Source organism: Panulirus ornatus, chromosome 38 (assembly GCF_036320965.1).
Source record: "Panulirus ornatus isolate Po-2019 chromosome 38, ASM3632096v1, whole genome shotgun sequence".
In the NCBI taxonomy this organism is placed as follows: Eukaryota; Metazoa; Arthropoda; class Malacostraca; order Decapoda; family Palinuridae; genus Panulirus; species Panulirus ornatus.
Genome location: NC_092261.1, coordinates 21,067,945 through 21,087,284, shown reverse-complemented (window position 1 = coordinate 21,087,284; position 19,340 = coordinate 21,067,945). Strand labels below are relative to the sequence as shown.

Here is a 19,340-nt window from a genome sequence, read left to right as displayed (position 1 = left end):
ATATATATATATATATATATATATATATATAAATGTATATATATATATATATTTATATTATATTTATTATACTTTGTATATATATATATATATATATATATATATATATATATATATATATATATATATATATATATATATATATATATATATATATATATATATATATATATATATATATATATATATATATATATATATATATATATATATAATATATATATATATATATATATATAATATATATATATATATATATATATATATATATATATATATATATATATATATATATATATATATATATATATATATATATATATATATATATATATATATATATATATATATATATATATATATATATATATATATATATATATATATATATATATATATATATATATATATATATATATATATATATATATATATATATATATATATATATATATATATATATATATATATATATATATATATATATATATATATATAATATATATATATATATATATATATATAATATATATATATATATATATATATATATATATATATATATATATATATATATATATATATATATATATATATATATATATATATATATATATATATATATATATATATATATATATATATATATTACGTTTCCCCGTAACGTTTCACCGTAAGGTTTCACAAATAGCGAGGTTCACCTATTCCTTGTTTTGATTACTTCCTGGTCTTCAAAAAAATTGATAATTACATGTTTCTTCATATGTTTAGTACAATTTGTCCCAAATTCCTTTAAAATATGGGAAAAGCTACAAATGATTTAAACTCCATAAGGAAACAAGCTTAGATCTTTGACTTGGGCGACTGTTGTCATATGATTTAAACTTACCAACAAATCACTTCATGATCTCTCACTCGTTAGCATTATTAATTGACATAACATATACCTGAAGGAGAGATTTGAGTTAGTAAATAAGTTTCGATTCTAATCATTTGGTAATCATTTTGTGATATAACGATGTTATTTGGACATGTTGCATTCAGCCAACCATCACCAACCAGGCGAGAGCATCTTCGCCTCGATAGAAAAAAGAAGAGCTCGTATTGAAGATAAGGGCGTAGTGAACATGAAGTTTAGCGAAGATGGGATGTAGTGAAGAATGCCTTTTCTACGTGAAAGCTATGCTGTGAGTAGTGAAGAAGAAAGAGTAGTGAAGATAAATGTGTAGTGAAGATGAAGGTGTGATGAAGATTAAGGTGTGGTGAAGATAAAGGTGTAGTGACGATGGAGGCGTATTGAAGATGAAAATGTAGTGAAGATGAAGGTGTAGCGAAGATGAGGGTGTAGTAAAGATGAAGATGTAGTGAAGATGAAGGTGTAGTGAAGATATACAGTTGTTGTGAAGATGGTGTAGTGAAGTTAAAGGTGTAGTGAAGATGAAGGTGTAGTGAAGATGAAGATGTAGTGAAGATGATGGTGTAGTGAAGATGAAGGTATACTTAAGATGGTGTACTTAAGATGAACATGTAGTGAAGATGAAGGTATGGTGTAGATGAAAGTGTAGTGAAGATGAAGGTGGAGTGAAGATGATGGTGGAGTTTAGAAAAAGCGTAACAAAAACGAGTGTATATTGATATATGGATTCAGTGATGAGGGTATAATGAGGATCAGGATGTAGCGAGGATGACAGTGTAGTAGAGAATAGGGTACACTGAAAGTGTAATCAAATAAAGATGGGGTGTCTTGAATGTAGCCTTTCGAGCTCAGCCCTTAACTTCACTACACTATAATTTTCACTAATCCTCCATTTTCACTCTATCTTCATCACCATTCACTACATCCTCATAATCATAGCACTGATATTCTTCTCCATTCATCCATCGTCTTTTTAGTTTGGAATTATGTATGTTTACATGTATATATGTATGTATGTATGTATGTATGTATGTATGTATGTATGTATGTATATATGTATGTATGTATGTATGTACGTATGTATACAAGACTGTACACATACGTTAATGTATGTATATATGTGTGTGTTCATGTTCAGTACGCTTTGATCTGGTATAATCTGGTTTGATATGGTTTAACATCAGCACCATCTTCACTATATTTTTTTTATTATCAAGGATATAGAAGTTGACGAGGTAACCACGGTGTGCAAGTCTTGGTATCTTTCAACGGATATAGACCTCAGAATTTGTTCTGCACTGTGTACTGACTTTTAGCTCCGACTTCACTAGAAATGAACACCATGGCAAAAGGGTTGCCCCAGGAGCTTCGATTGGAAAGGCACGGTGAAGACCTCTTGCTACCGGCCAGGATTGGAGACCATTGCCTCTCATTCATCATTGACACCGGATCAGAATGTACCATCATTCCCCTGGAAATGATACAGCTTTTTGGCTTGGAGCGGTACATCGATAAGTCTGAGGAATATCATTACGAAGACACAGTGGGGAGGCTGATGCTGGATATCGTATGTGAAGGTGGCGTCCGACTACAGGGATATATTCTTGTGGATTATCCAACTAGCGGTTATCCACTGCTTGGAATGGATATCCTCCACTCTTATTGCTGCTCCATTCTACAAAAACCGATCCACCCAAGCCTCATAGTCCGAAAATCGCACTCACTTCCACGTCTGACCGAGTCATGGTCTGTAAATATCAGCATTGGATCCGTCACTTTGCCCGCAATACTGGACACCGGCTGCACTTCTACCCACATGCCCTCACACGTGGCTGAGGAATTAAACTTAAAAGCAGAAGATAACGATGAAGTCATAAACATCCTCCTCAGCTCCGGCAAGATCCAGTGTGCGTCTAAAGTAGCACGTAGAGTCAACATTGTGCTCCAAGGACGACATTTCTGTGTGGATGTTAATATTGAGGATGACGAGACGGAAGTGCTCATCGGTCAGGATATCTTACGCTCTTGTGACATGCACCTCACTCGAGGAGGGCTTCTGACTCGTTGAGGACGATCACATAACACTGCTGGAGTAGGCCTTGTGGGAAAAGTTACAAATGAAGTAACTTGCATACGAAAACAAGCTTAGATCATTGACTTGGGGGACTGTTGTTTATTGATTTACACTTGCCAACCCGTTACCTCATAATCTCTTTACTCGTTGGCATTATTAATTGACATAACATATATCTGAAAGAGAAATTTGCGTTAGAAAATAAGTCTTAATTCAGATTATATGGCAATCATTTGAATGCAACGATGTTATTCGGACATGTTGCATTCAGCCAATCATCATCAACCTGGCGATAAAAGAAAAAAGAGTATAATTTTGTTGAATGCTTTCAGATAGTTCAGGCATACTATATCTATTGCCTTTGTTTTCTTGTGGGTATTGAAAAAAGTATGATAAAATTCAAGGAGACTGGATCAGTGGCTCACCCAGAACAGATTGTCTGCATCTCCACAGAAGTCTTCAATGAATATTTAAAGCAAGGCAAACAAGAATCCAGCTTGTATCATCAGTCATCTTGATTTGAAAATATATTCCAATGAACAAAACACCAACGATTCCAGGCATCACATGCAACACACACATAACGTTCACTCCCCACACTAATAACATCAACACAAAAGCAGCACACAATCTAAATAACCTCAGAACACTAACTGGTGGCGGATTAGGTAAAGAGAAAGATACGCCTCACTCACCTGGTCTCCCGTTCTCTCAAAAGCAAATACAACAAAGCTACAAACAACTGAAATAGTGCACTCAGAACTCGCTGCCTTGCATCCATAAACATACGACACCTATGCAATGAAAAAGATCCTCCCTATTCAATTCCACCTCATCACATTTGCCGCTCAGTCCTCAGCAACAAACATAATGTTTCTGATGTTATCACAAACATCCTCTAAAGGACCCAATTGACTGTTATTGTTTGCATTACCGTAACTGCAGTGTATTACTCAGGAACGAAAAGGAGGGAGTAACTTACTTTCGTACAATCCCGATCTTATCGAATGGAGAGGAAACGGCAGTGCATGGAAAGTTTGGCACCGAAGTAGCAGGAATGAAGCGCATTAAACAGTAGTATGTACAGAAACGCTAAACGTTTAGCAGCGGTGCAGGAAATACAAACTTCATGTTTAGCAAATGGTGCAGTGAACATGACACGTGTGGCAGAGATGTATTATAGGCTCTCATATGTCTGGCAGCAGAGCTCGACGCTATTAAGACCAATATAACATTCACGTGCCCGCCAACCATTACCCTGCGATAACTCGTAGTGGGAAGAATGGCGGGAGTGTGACGGATCTTGTGTGGTCAGGAAGGAGTGAGTGGCTTACATTATCATCATCCTGATGTGCGCATCAGCAGGGGAGCCTCTCACAGCCAAGTAGATACCTCAGGTCAACAGGACAGTTGACGTCAATATCTATGTATATACTTCTCTAAATTTAGTCCATGACTTGATGTCATAGATTTCTTACACGAGGAAAATATGCATAATTTAAAGAGAAAATGCTAGTTTTGTATCGTAGAATTTATAAAGGTTGATCATAGATTTCTTTTTCTTAAGAAACGGTCAGCTGGTATGTGTACACTTCGCAACTCATGGTGTTGGGAAAGTCCGATGATCTTCGACAGGATAATAAGATAGAAAACTGCTGATTATTAAGATGACTTAACTTCACATAAGCTACAGTTTATATCTGAGTTTTTCTCTTTTCCCTGCACCTCCCTCCTGAGTGTAAGCACCGAACACAATCACTGACCTCATCCTCACCAACACCTGACTCCATCTTCTGCTCACAGCGTTTAACGCACGGTTCCTTAACACTTTCCTTTCTCACACTCATCCTGGCCACACACCTCTCGCTCACACTAACCCACTGTCACTCCATCTTTCCACAGTCGTCTTCATAATCATATCCTCTGCAGCCACTGTCCACACACCTCCCCTCCTCCATTCCTCCTTTCCCAGTCGGACTCTTCTCACCCACAATATGTGTGTGTGTGTGTGTGTGTGTGTGTGTGTGTGTGTGTGTGTGTGTGCGTGTGTGTGTGTGTTTTCAAGGATTGTTATCTTACCACGCAGCGAATTGTAGCCAAAGTCAATGTCTCACTATCCTCACCCTCTCATTATAACCAATATACAGTGAAGGTGATCAAGCTTTATGTGATAAGTGTATCGCCAGAATCCTTACAATCTGCCACAAGAATACCATGGTATGAGACCCTTGACCATGATGGTAGACAAGTAATGGTGGCGAACATTTTCTCGTGTCACATCTCCAAACCAGACGAGGTCATGTGTCCCGCACGTAGATCCAGTGAGTTCCAAGACCTGACTATATTCGGCCAGCCGGTAACAATGTCCCTCCGGAACAAGTGGGGCGAGTGATATAGTCCTTCCTCCCACGAGGACACCACCATAGCCCACCCAGGTCTCCCTCACCCTGTATCTGAAGTCCACAGTGACCACAAAAGTTCCTGGCAAAGGTGGGATTCGAACCCACGCCTCCTGAGAGACTGGAGCCTAAATCCAGCGCCTTAGACCGCTCGGCCACGATATCCTGACACCCTGTAAGAAGGAGGAAGAGGGATACTACTGATCTAGGATGCCATGTTTAGTCGTTGATGGTAGACGTGTATTGATGGGTCAGTAAATTGTGTCAGAAAGACTTAGTGGCTAACGTGGCCGCTGGTGGAGATAGATACCAAGTCATTAAGGCTTGATTCCTCTGTAAGATCATAATCACCATCTGGTTCCTCACCAGCCTGGCCAGGGGCACAAAGAGAATCTTCTATCTTGTGATACTTAATTTGGTTCTCTTCATCAGCTAAAATAGATGAAGGATTGTTTGTGCGATGCTGTTTTGCTCTATATTTCAGGAACAGAAATACAATAAGGAGAGGGTGTCCACTCGCTACTCTCAATGCTGTGACCATGGAAAACAGCGTTACTGATGACTGACCGTTGATATTAAGTGACCGTGTGTATAGATTACTTGAAGAGAAATTGAAAAGTACAAGGCAGAATTAAAGGGAGAAGTTGATGCCCCGTCCAAGAATGTTTTTTTGGACCAAACATGTGATTTGATCCAGATTTGATGGTGAATTTCATCTATCATAATAGAATGAATAACTCGATTTGGAAGCATATTTTCCAAAGCAAAAACTACCAATAACCCTCTGGTAATTGCATAAGGTTTCGTAAATATCATGGTAACATTACTCAGGATAACATAATGATTGGTGAAGGTTGTGCACATGGCATGACCAACCGTAATCTCAGGTCAACTATTCTTAAAAGGTTTGGGGTTGTCCATAGGAATCTAGAGACTAATGTAAATATATAGATGATTGAAGCAGAATATTTACTGTTATTTTAATCTTTTACAAGAAATCGTACGTTAACCAAGACGTCAATACACATTGTGAGATTGTTAAAGATCCAACGGTGGATGCAAACAGAAGATCCAATTCCCAGTTCAAATTACTGTTGCAGGACACACTTGGTGCTATCAAACAATCTTTTCAGTTAGCTGTAACACTATATATGTAGTATACGATATTGATCAAACACACGAACAATGATCCTCTACCATCTATCATTAGTTCAATGGGGTCTTCCTCATACAGTCTTTCAACATAGCTAGTCAGGATGTTGTGACCACTGGCTGGGAATATTTCTAACCCGCACATCAACAACTTGATGTCAGATCTGACTCATAGAGTGAGAGAATAAGAGATCCTTGACAATCATTAAGTTTCAGTTTTAACTCATTGTTTACCAACGTTCCTGTACGAGATATGTAATGTTTCCTAAGGGTAGAAATACACATGCTTTACTTCCCAGTAATCCATAATATTTTTATATCGCAAATTGTTTTATGTGTAACATATAATGTATTTCGTGCTAATGACAAAATCTTCAAACAACTATATGGCATGGCGTTGGGTAATCCTCTTTCTCCAAGATATTCAAATATCTCTATGGATTTTTTAATCCCAGCTGTGGCTTCTCATTTGCAATGCTGATATAACATGGCAATTATTTTTCTTCAAAGCAAACTTTCTACACATGGAATGATTTGCTAATCATAACAGTTAAAAACAGTATCATAGATACGTTTCAGCATCGACGTGATAAATATTTCGCCTAAAATCCACGACTGACAAAATTAGCCCCTTCTTGACTGCATGAGAAGTTTATACATTTTTCCTTTTGATGAATCTGTATCCTTTCTTCTCATACAACACTAATCCATGAGTTTCTGTTCTCTTTCACTATCACAAACAGCCTCGTTAGGACCAAATGTGCAGTTGCGTTTGAATTTCTTTGTATTATTAAGACCAACATAATTTCCCCTATCACATACCCTTTCAGAAACACTCCTCGAATACAGAACCTGACCAACACACTCAACACCCATCTGTGTGAAGATTTCAATGCCCACCATCCTGCATGGTTCAACACCCACCATACTGCATGGCTTAACGTCCACCACCATGCATGGTTCAACGCCCACTATCCTGCATGGCTCAACGCGCAGATCCTAGATCCCTGAGGTGTATCACTCATGAATTAACTTCATCTTTTCAACATATGCAACCAGCCAACCAGACTCCAAACCCACACCTCCAGCAACCATCTTCACCACACGTTCACTTGTGCACACCTGCGCTGTAAACAAGGACCACTGGAGCATACTACATGACCTGTCCTCTGACCACTCATAAGTTCCGATAACACTCTACCTGGCCCACCCAACCCACACAGCCACTACAGGAGAGCAGATTCCTCCCCCTCACACCTCCCTATATTGGTGCTGTCTTACTACACAGACTTCTGGAGGAACTAACATACAGCATAATGAACCAGAGTGTCCCACTTTCTATTACACAGTACGATATAATCAACCAGGCTGTCCCACTCTCTACTACACAGTACGACATAATCAACCAGACTGTCCCACTCTCTACGACACAGTACGACATAATCAACCAGACTGTCCCACTCTCTACTACACAGTACGACATAATCGACCAGACTGTCCCACTCTCTACTACACAGTACGACATAATCAACCACACTGTCCCACTCTCTACTACACAGTACGACATAATCGACCAGACTGTCCCACTCTCTACTACACAGTACGACATAATCAACCACACTGTCCCACTCTCTACTACACAGTACGACATAATCAACCAGACTGTCCCACTCTCTACTAAACAGTACGACATTATCAATCAGACTGTCCCACTCTCTGCTACACAGTACGACTGTAGACCCAGTCACTCTACTACCACTCTGTACAAAGACCTCACAAGACATATCCTAAAGTTGGAATGGGGTCACCAGCTTTGACCCGTGACCCAGGTGACCCGTTAGACATCTGATACGTGATCCTATTGATCTGTGACACGTTTTTCTAGTATCTGACCTGAATACATTAAGTATAGTTTCTAAAACTTAGCTGATAAATGATTAAAGATCTCTATTTCATAATACTTTTCTGAAACACAATGCAATAAAAACAGAATTGTCCAGAAAACAAAAATGTTTGTTTCTGTGGTAGACTAAATGATATTTAGATATCCCTGAAGTGGTCCGGTAAAAGATAAACTTTGAAATGAAACAGAAAATAAAGGTCTGCAGTGTACCCTGAATTATATTCTTCAGTTTTTGATGTGTTCCAGTTCAATATGAAATGATTATAGAGCTGCCACACTGTGGTCGTAAGATATTGCTTCTGTTCAATGCACTAAGGTGCCTCTCCGATTCGCTGCTGCTGTTGCTGCTGCTGCTGCAGGCCTGCATCACTGTCTACCTCACTGATATCAGAGAGAACTATTTACTTCGAGTGCCGCCGATGAAGTAAATCTCTACCAGTTTTGCAGGTGTCAGTCTTATAATCTATAAGTTTATTATAAACGACATTTTGACATCAGAATCTAGCATACGTTCTCTAACTTGTTGTTGTTGTTGTTGTTATTGTTGTTGTTGTTGTTGTTGTTGTTGTTGTTGTTGTTGTTGTTGTTGTTGTTGTTGTAGTTGTTGTTCGAAGCTCGAACAAAATGCTTCAGAATTATGAATAGAATCCTACTGAGCAGTTGAACTCAGTTCCTGCAATGGTTCATCGTCGTAATCGAGTTCACGGACACAAACGAGGCATTCTTGTTTTCTCTGTTTAGAACAATAATAGCTGCTTTAGCTTGTTCAGTGAAGCATTTTCAATAATCTGTTTTATACATAGCAAATGTTGGCAGTGAGGGATCTAAGTATACAGCCACCCTGTGCCTCTGCAAACACATATGTTCGGTCACAGCTTGTCATCTGGAACTATTTTGAACTCCCTCTTCAGTATGACAGTATGTGGGTCACTCATTGTCACTTAATCAGGAATTGCTCAGAAAACGGTATGACGGCAACACATTCTGGAGTATAGGGACAGCAGAACATTCAGGCTTATCAAATACAATGGATATCGGTGGTAAAAGATCCATTACGATCTCCAACAAACACAAATTGATATGAAGAGTCAGGAGATCATGCTTGCGCTCACCAAGAACAAGTTTCTGTTAACTGTTTACTGAGTAATGCCATAGGAACTCCGCCATGGCCTAGCTAGCCCTCCATGCCTTAGAGTGCAAGGTAATTCCTCCTGATATTCCACTGGTATGATCTTCAATTAGTGGTCCGAGTTGTGCATATCTATCCCTGGCAGCCTTCCAACCTGTCTGTATTATTGTATTCAGGCGCTGACCTGAGCAGTCCATCTGTGTATGTGAATCTGTAGCGCCAACATTGTTTGATCTACAGTCTGAAAACAAAGACAAATTCAGTAACTTTCTAAATTTACAATTAATAAGCGTATTAAGAGTTGGTAACTGGGACCAAAATAAGCATGCCTTCATAAGATGAAGAGATCCCTCTTATGACTTACATATAACCATTCCATATAATCAGTTGTGTTGTGACTCTTAAACATAACAAAATATGATCAAGTAAGCTTAATAAGTATATCTTCAGCTGAAGACGTATACCATACAAGCTTGAACTGCAGAATTATAATGAGGTCATCCACATACATGTTATAAATATGAATATACTTCACCAGTATAAGGCAGACCTATACTGACCTCCCACTTGCATACACCCCGAGACTGGAAAAGTCCCCCCCACCCGGCACACCACACACACACACACACACACACACACACACACACACACACACACACACACACACACACACACACACCTCCAGAGGCCTGAGTAAAAACTGAGGAAAATGCTGATCCAAATCTAATATACATAAGCCCTAATCTAATCGATTCCCAACCTAACCAAATCTAACCCCAACCTACGTGACCTGGTGCCTACACCAGTGTTTCTCGACCTCTGGGACGAGTACCACTGGTGGGACGAGTACCACTGGTGGGACGAGTACCTCTGGTAGGACGAGCACTGCTGGATGGATGAGTACCACTGGTGGGACAAGTACCACTGGTGGGACGAGTACCTCTGGTGGGACGAGCACTGCTGGATGGATGAGTACCACTGGTGGGACAAATACCACTGGTAGGACGAGTACCACTGGTGGGACGAGTACCACTGGTGGGACGAGTACCTCTAGTGGGACGAGCTTTGCTGGTGGGACGAGCATTTCTGGTGGGACGAGTGCCACTGGTGGGATGAGTACCTCTGGTGGGATGAGTACCTCTAGTCAGATGAGTGCTACTGGTGTGAAGTGAAGGACAGCTACGTTGGACAAGAACTTTCAAAAATAATCATGACGTTATCCAAATAAGGCTTTGCCTCTATGAGTCTTCTGTGTGTGTGTGTGTGTGTGTGTGTGTGTGTGTGTGTGTGTGTGTGTGTGTGTGTGTGTGTGTGTGTGTGTGTGTTATAACCTATCTGACACTGTTAAAATCTTACTCAAGAGTCTGCTTATATTCTCTCGGGCTGCGGATGAAGACAGAATATGGACAACAAAACATTAAAGCTTGTGAGAAATATTTCTCTCCTACTCCACATATATCTAGAACCAATCTTTCCCCACTACAGCAAGTATGAAGACAAAGAGAGAAACTAAATTCAACTATTTCAAACATTACTTCAATAATTTCTGTGGTTACCAATATAATGCAACCAACAAACCTGTTGCATATCTACCTCCTAAATTTTCAAAGTAATGGTCATGATAATCTAAAATGCTTTTTAACTAATGAAGTTTCGTTATTCTCATAGCGGAATCAGGATTTTTCTACACAATGTTTGTGTTACGAAAGTTTCAGTATGTTGAGACATATATACGTATATATTTCATAAATGTTCCCAATTGTTCACTCATTTTTCATACACTATTAACCTTTTATCAAAAAATTATTTTCTCCCTGGGTCTGGTGATATTCTCTCATCCTAGCTCTCATTTGATATCTTTTTCTTCCTTTGAACCCTAATCTTGACCTCCTGTCGCTTCTCTTGTACATCTCGAAATCACATACACTCCTTTCCTATAAGTACTGCCCATGCACTTCTATTTTCCCTTTAACTAGTAATCTTACCTTGTTATCCCATTACTCTCTACACTTTCCCATCTGCCCACCTCTCACTTAGCATGCCATACAGTTCTATGCGTGTCTCGTAAAATCAAACACTGGTACTGGCTGTGACACGCCCTGTCGTAATTTCTTTTGTTTCAAAGTTAATCAAATCTGTTCAGTCCATTCTCTCTGTATCTGTAGCTTAGCTTGTTCACTCCTCGCTTCTTCCATTCGCACCTCTGCATTGATCTTAGCAATCTCTGGTTGAAGCCTCAAACATTCAGGATTAACGTTAAAATCACTATAGAGTTGGGGAGGGATTAAAACTTCGGCTGACCTTGATGATGGGACGGTATTGTGAACAGCATTTTCAACATCAGGCACAGTACCTACGAGCTGCACGCCAACTTAATTGATTTATCAACGAAGTCTCCAACTCTATGAGCATTTCGGTCGTACACAACTCCTAACCCATCCGCAACAAGCCTTAACTCATAAGCTGTTATAAGATGGGATAGGACGCAGATCAACAGAAACGTTCAACGTCACCTTCACTTGTCAACGGCGTGACTAAGGAAAGAAGAGTCTCTATAAAGGTAAGAAAAACCTTGGCACAAAGTCGCCAGCTTCTCGTTACGCAGCACAGGATAACGCTATTTTAAAGTTAAGGGATGAAATTGAACACCAGGATTGAAACTACATATTTTACAAGAAATAGAAAATACAATATAAAAGAAGAACATTACTCGGGCACAAATATTACGTTTACACTTAACAGCCCAGGTAAGATTTCAAACTGGGAGCTCAGTTTCTTTCACAACAATTCAACTATAAAGACATGAAACAAAACACACTTTATTGGTGGGCACTTCTACAAGACAAGTTACAATACATAGTTACACTCGGACTCGAAACGACACAGTCCAACATAATACAGGGAAAACCCACATTACTTGCTGGGCACGTGGAACGCATTTGTACTAGTAGGAAGAGAGGAAAGTGATTTGTTCTCAGTGAATGTCGGTTTGCGGTAGGGGCGCGTGATGTCGCCATGGTTGTTTAATTTCTTTATGGATGGGGTTCCTAGGGAGGTGAATGCATGTCTTTTGGAGAGAGGGGCAAGTAAGCAGTCTGTTGTGGATGACAGAGCAGGGGAAGTGAGTCAGTCGTTGTTCGCTGATGATACAGTGCTGGTGGCTGACTCGGGTGAGCAACTGCAGAAGCTTGTAACTGGGTTTGGTAAAGTGTGTGAAAGAAGAAATCTGAGAGTAAATGTGAATAAGAGCAAGGTTAGTAGGTACAGTAGGGTTGAGGGAAAAGTTAATTGGGAGGTAAGTTTGAGTGGAGAAAAACTGGAGGAAGTGAATTGTTTTAGATATCTGGTAGTGGATTTGGCAGCGGATGGAACCATGGAAAGGGAAGTGAATCACAGGGTGGGGGAGGGGGCGAAGGTTCTGGGAGCGTTGAAATATGTATGTAAGGCGAGAACATTATCTCGGAAATCAAAAATGGGTATGTTTAAAGGAATAGTAGTTCCAACAATGTTATATGGTTGCGAGGAGTGGGCTTTAGATAGAGTTGTGGGGAGGAGGGTGGATGGGCTGGAAATGAGTTGTTTCAGGACAATATGTGGTGTTAGGGAGTTTGACCGAGTAAGTAATGAAAGGGAAAGAGAGATATGTGGTAATAAAAAGAGTGTGGTTGACAGAGCAGAAGAGGGTGTTTTGAAATAGTTTGGTCACATGGAGAGAATGAGCGAGGGAGGAAAGATTGACAAAGAGGATATACGTGTCAGAGGTAGAGGGAACGAGAAGTGGGAGACCAAATTAGAGGTGGAAAGATGGAGTGAAAAAGATTTTGAGTGATCGGGGCCTGAACATGCAGGAGGGTGAAAGGCGTGCAAGGAATAGAGTGAATTGGATCGATGTGGTATACCGGGGTCGACGTGCTGTCAATGGATTGAACCAGGGCATGTGAAGCGTTTGGGGTAAACCATGAAAGTTCTGTGGGGCCTGGATGTGGAAAGGTAGCTGTGGTTTCGGTGCATTATTACATGACAGCTAGAGACTGAGTGTGAACGAATGGGGCCTTTGTTGTCTTTTCCTAGCGCTACCTCGCACACATGAGTGGGGAGGGGGTTGTTGTTCCATGTGTTGCAAAGGTGGCGATAGGGAATAAGTAAAGGCAGACAGTATGAATTATGTACATGTGTATATATGTGTATGTCTGTGTGTGTATATATATGTGTACATTGAGATGTATAGGAATGTATTTTTGCGTGTGTGGACGGGTATGTATATACATTGTGTATGGGGATGGGTTGGGCCATTCTTTCGTCTGTTTCCTTGCGCTACCTCGCGAACGCGGGAGACAGCGACGAAGCAAAATAAATGAATAAACTTATATATATATATATATATATATATATATATATATATATATATATATATATATATATATATATATATATATATTTTTTTTTTTTCATCAATATTCGCATTCGATTATGAAATGGGCCTTGATACTCATGCCATTTCTTGTCCTTTTTTGGAAATTAAAAAAAAAAAAAAAAAAACGAAGGAATAGCCGCTCCCTCCCTTTTATGCTTCTATAATATCTTTTTCCAGGATATATATATATATATATTTTTTTTCTTTTTTTTTTTTTTTAGCTTTGTCGCTGTCTCCAGCGTTTGCGAGGTAGCGCAAGGAAACAGACGAAAGAAATGGCCCAACCCCCACCCCATGCACATGTATATACATACGTCCACACACGCAAATATACATACCTACACAGCTTTCCATGGTTTACCCCAGACGCTTCATATGCCCTGAATTCAATCCACTGACAGCACGTCAACCCCGGTATACCACATCGATCCAATTCACTCTATTCCTTGCCCTCCTTTCACCCTCCTGCATGTTCAGGCCCCGATCACACAAAATCTTTTTCACTCCATCTTTCCACCTCCAATTTGGTCTCCCACTTCTCCTCGTTCTCTCCACCTCCGACACATATATCCTCTTGGTCAATCTTTCCTCACTCATTCTCTCTATGTGCCCAAACCATTTCAAAACACCCTCTTCTGCTCTCTCAACCACGCCCTTTTTATTTCCACACATCTCTCTTACCCTTACGTTACTTACTCGATCAAACCACCTCACACCACACATTGTCCTCAAACATCTCATTTCCAGCACATCCACCCTCCTGCGCACAACTCTATCCATAGCCCACGCCTCGCAACCATACAACATTGTTGAAACCACTATTCCTTCAAACATACCCATTTTTGCTTTCCGAGATAATGTTCTCGACTTCCACACATTCTTCAAGGCTCCCAGGATTTTCGCCCCCTCCCCCACCCTATGATCCACTTCCGCTTCCATGGTTCCATCCGCTGCCAGATCCACTCCCAGATATCTAAAGCACTTTACTTCCTCCAGTTTTTCTCCATTCAAACTTACCTCCCAATTGACTTGACCCTCAACCCTACTGTACCTAATAACCTTGCTCTTATTTACATTTACTCTTAACTTTCTTCTTTCACACACTTTACCAAACTCAGTCACCAGCTTCTGCAGTTTCTCACATGAATCAGCCACCAGCGCTGTATCATCAGCGAACAACAACCGGCCTCACTTCCCAAGCTCTCTCATCCACAACAGACTTCATACTTACCCTCTTTCCAAAACTCTTGCATTCACCTCCCTAACAACCCCATCCATAAACAAATTAAACAACCATCGAGACATCACACACCCCTGCCGCAAACCTACATTCACTGAAATCCAATCACTTCCTCTCTTCCTACACGTACACATGCCTTACATCCTCGATAAAAACTTTTCACTGCTTCTAACAACTTGCCTCCCACACCATATATTCTTAATACCTTCCACAGAGCATCTCTATCAACTCTATCATATGCCTTCTCCAGATTCATAAATGCTACATACAAATCCATTTGCTTTTCTAAGTATTTCTCACATACATTCTTCAAAGCAAACACCTGATCCACACATCCTCTACCACTTCTGAAACCACACTGCTCTTCCCCAATCTCATGCTCTGTACATGCCTTCACCCTCTCAATCAATACCCTCCCATATAATTTACCAGGAATACTCAACAAACTTATACCTCTTTAATTTGAGCACTCACTTTTATCCCCTTTGCCTTTGTACAATGGCACTATGCACTCATTCCGCCAATCCTCACGGCACCTCACCATGAGTCATACATACATTAAATAACCTTACCAACCAGTCAATAATACAGTCACCCCCTTTTTTAATAAATTCCACTGCAATACCATCCAAACCTGCTGCCTTGCCGGCTTTCATTTTCCGCAAAGCTTTTACTACCTCTTCTCTGTTTACCAAAATATTTTCCCTAACCCTCTCACTTTGCACACCACCTCGACCATAACACCCTATATCTGCCTCTCTATCATCAAACACATTCAACAAACCTTCAAAATACTCACTCCATCTCCTTCTCACAGCATCACTACTTGTTATTATCTCTCCATTTGCGCCCTTCACCGAAGTTCCCATTTGCTCCCTTGTCTTACGCACTTTATTTACCTCCTTCCAGAACATCTTTTTATTCTCCATAAAATTTAATGATACTCTCTCACCCCAACTCTCATTTGCCCTCTTTTTCACCTCTTCCACCTATATATATATATATATATATATATATATATATATATATATATAGGTGATTTGAATGCAAAGGTGAGTAATGTGGCAGTTGAGGGAATAATTGGTATACATGGGGTGTTCAGTGTTGTAAATGGAAATGGTGAAGAGCTTGTACATTTATGTGCTGAAAAACGACTGATTATTGGGAATACCTGGTTTAAAAAGCGAGATATACATAAGTATACTTATGTAAGTAAGAGAGATGGCCAGAGAGCGTTATTGGATTACGTGTTAATTGACAGGCGTGCGAAAGAGAGACTTTTGGATGTTAATGTGCTGAGAGGTGCAACTGGAGGGATGTCTGATCATTATCTTGTGGAGGCTAAGGTGAAGATCTGTATGGGTTTTCAGAAAAGAAGAGTGAATGTTGGGGTGAAGAGGGTGGTGAGAGTAAGTGAGCTTGAGAAGGAGACCTGTGTGAGGAAGTACCAGGAGAGACTGAGTACAGAATGGAAAAAGGTGAGAACAATGGAAGCGGGGGGAGTGGGGGAGGAGTGGGATGTATTTAGGGAATCAGTGATGGATTGCGCAAAAGATGCTTGTGGCATGAGAAGAGTGGGAGGTGGGTTGATTAGAAAGGGTAGTGAGTGGTGGGATGAAGAAGTAAGAGTATTAGTGAAAGAGAAGAGAGAGGCATTTGGACGATTTTTGCAGGGAAAAAATGCAATTGAGTGGGAGATGTATAAAAGAAAGAGACAGGAGGTCAAGAGGAAGGTGCAAGAGTTGAAAAAAAGGGCAAATGAGAGTTGGGGTGAGAGAGTATCATTAAATTTTAGGGAGAATAAAAAGGTGTTCTGGAAGGAGGTAAATAAAGTGCGTAAGACAAGGGAGCAAATGGGAACTTCAGTGAAGGGCGCAAATGGGGAGGTGATAACAAGTAGTGGTGATGTGAGAAGGAGATGGAGTGAGTATTTTGAAGGTTTGTTGAATGTGTTTGATGATAGAGTGGCAGATATAGGGTGTTTTGGTCGAGGTGGTGTGCAAAGTGAGAGGGTTAGGGAAAATGATTTGGTAAACAGAGAAGAGGTAGTGAAAGCTTTGCGGAAGATGAAAGCCGGCAAGGCAGCAGGTTTGGATGGTATTGCAGTGGAATTTATTAAAAAAGGGGGTGACTGTATTGTTGGCTGGTTGGTAAGGTTATTTAATGTATGTATGACTCATGGTGAGGTGCCTGAGGATTGGCGGAATGCGTGCATAGTGCCATTGTACAAAGGCAAAGGGGATAAGAGTGAATGCTCAAATTACAGAGGTATAAGTTTGTTGAGTATTCCTGGTAAATTATATGGTAGGGTATTGATTGAGAGGGTGAAGGCATGTATAGAGCATCAGATTGGGGAAGAGCAGTGTTGTTTCAGAAGTGGTAGAGGATGTGTGGATCAGGTGTTTGCTTTGAAGAATGTATGTGAGAAATACTTAGAAAAGCAAATGGATTTGTATGTAGCTTTTATGGATCTGGAGAAGGCATATGATAGAGTTGATAGAGATGCTCTGTGGAAGGTATTAAGAATATATGGTGTGGGAGGAAAGTTGTTAGAAGCAGTGAAAAGTTTTTATCGAGGATGTAAGGCATGTCTACGTGTAGGAAGAGAGGAAAGTGATTGGTTCTCAGTGAATGTAGGTTTGCGGCAGGGGTGTGTGATGTCTCGATGTTTAGTTTGTTTATGGATGGGGTTGTTAGGGAGGTAAATGCAAGACTTTTGGAAAGAGGGGCAAGTATGAAGTCTGTTGGGGATGAGAGAGCTTAGGAAGTGAGTCAGTTGTTGTTCGCTGATGATACAGCGCTGGTGGCTGATTCATGTGAGAAACTGCAGAAGCTGGTGACTGAGTTTGGTAAAGTGTGTGGAAGAAGAAAGTTAAGAGTAAATGTAAATAAGAGCAAGGTTATTAGGTACAGTAGGGTTGAGGGTCAAGTCAATTGGGAGGTGAGTTTGAATGGAGAAAAACTGGAGGAAGTGAAGTGTTTTAGATATCTGGGAGTGGATCTGGCAGCGGATGGAACCATGGAAGCGGAAGTGGATCATAGGGTGGGGGAGGGGGCGAAAATTCTGGGGGCCTTGAAGAATGTGTGGAAGTCGAGAACATTATCTCGGAAAGCAAAAATGGGTATGTTTGAAGGAATAGTGGTTCCAACAATGTTGTATGGTTGCGAGGCGTGGGCTATGGATAGAGTTGTGCGCAGGAGGATGGATGTGCTGGAAATGAGATGTTTGAGGACAATGTGTGGTGTGAGGTGGTTTGATCGAGTGAGTAACGTAAGGGTAAGAGAGATGTGTGGAAATAAAACGAGCGTGGTTGAGAGAGCAGAAGAGGGTGTTTTGAAGTGGTTTGGGCACATGGAGAGAATGAGTGAGGAAAGATTGACCAAGAGGATATATGTGTCGGAGGTGGAGGGAACGAGGAGAAGAGGGAGACCAAATTGGAGGTGGAAAGATGGAGTGAAAAAGATTTTGTGTGATCGGGGCCTGAACATGCAGGAGGGTGAAAGGAGGGCAAGGAATAGAGTGAATTGGAGCGATGTGGTATACCGGGGTTGACGTGCTGTCAGTGGATTGAATCAAGGCATGTGAAGCGTCTGGGGTAAACCATGGAAAGCTGTGTAGGTATGTATATTTGCGTGTGTGGTTTTATGTATATACATGTGTATGGGGGGGGGGGGGCATTTCTTGCGTCTGTTTCCTTGCGCTACCTCGCAAACGCGGGAGACAGCGACAAAGTATAAAAAAAAAAAAAAAAAAAAAAAAATATATATATATATATATATATATATATATATATATATATATATATATATATATATATATATATATATATATATATATATATATATATATATATATATATAGGGGAGAAATAATACTTCCCACGCATTCCTCTCGTGTCGTAGAAGGCGACTAGAGGGGACGGGAGCGGGGTGCCAGAAACCCTCCCCTCCCTGCAATTTCATCTTTCTAAAAAAGGAAACAGAAAAAGTAATAACGCGGGGAGTGCTCAGCCTTCTCCAAGGCTCAGACTGGGGTGTCTAAATGTGTATGGATGTAACCAAGATGAGAAGAAAGGAGAGATAGGTAATATGCTTGAGGAAAGGAACCTGGAT

General features: G+C 40.2%; 1 non-coding gene across 1 annotated transcript; it reads right to left on the bottom strand.

The window, feature by feature from the left end:
* Positions 1-5,472: 5,472 nt before the first annotated feature.
* TRNAL-UAG (transfer RNA leucine (anticodon UAG)) lies at positions 5,473-5,555 on the bottom strand. The gene has a single exon. It is a non-coding gene; the product is annotated as a tRNA-Leu (tRNA).
* Between the last annotated feature and the right edge of the window lie 13,785 nt (positions 5,556-19,340).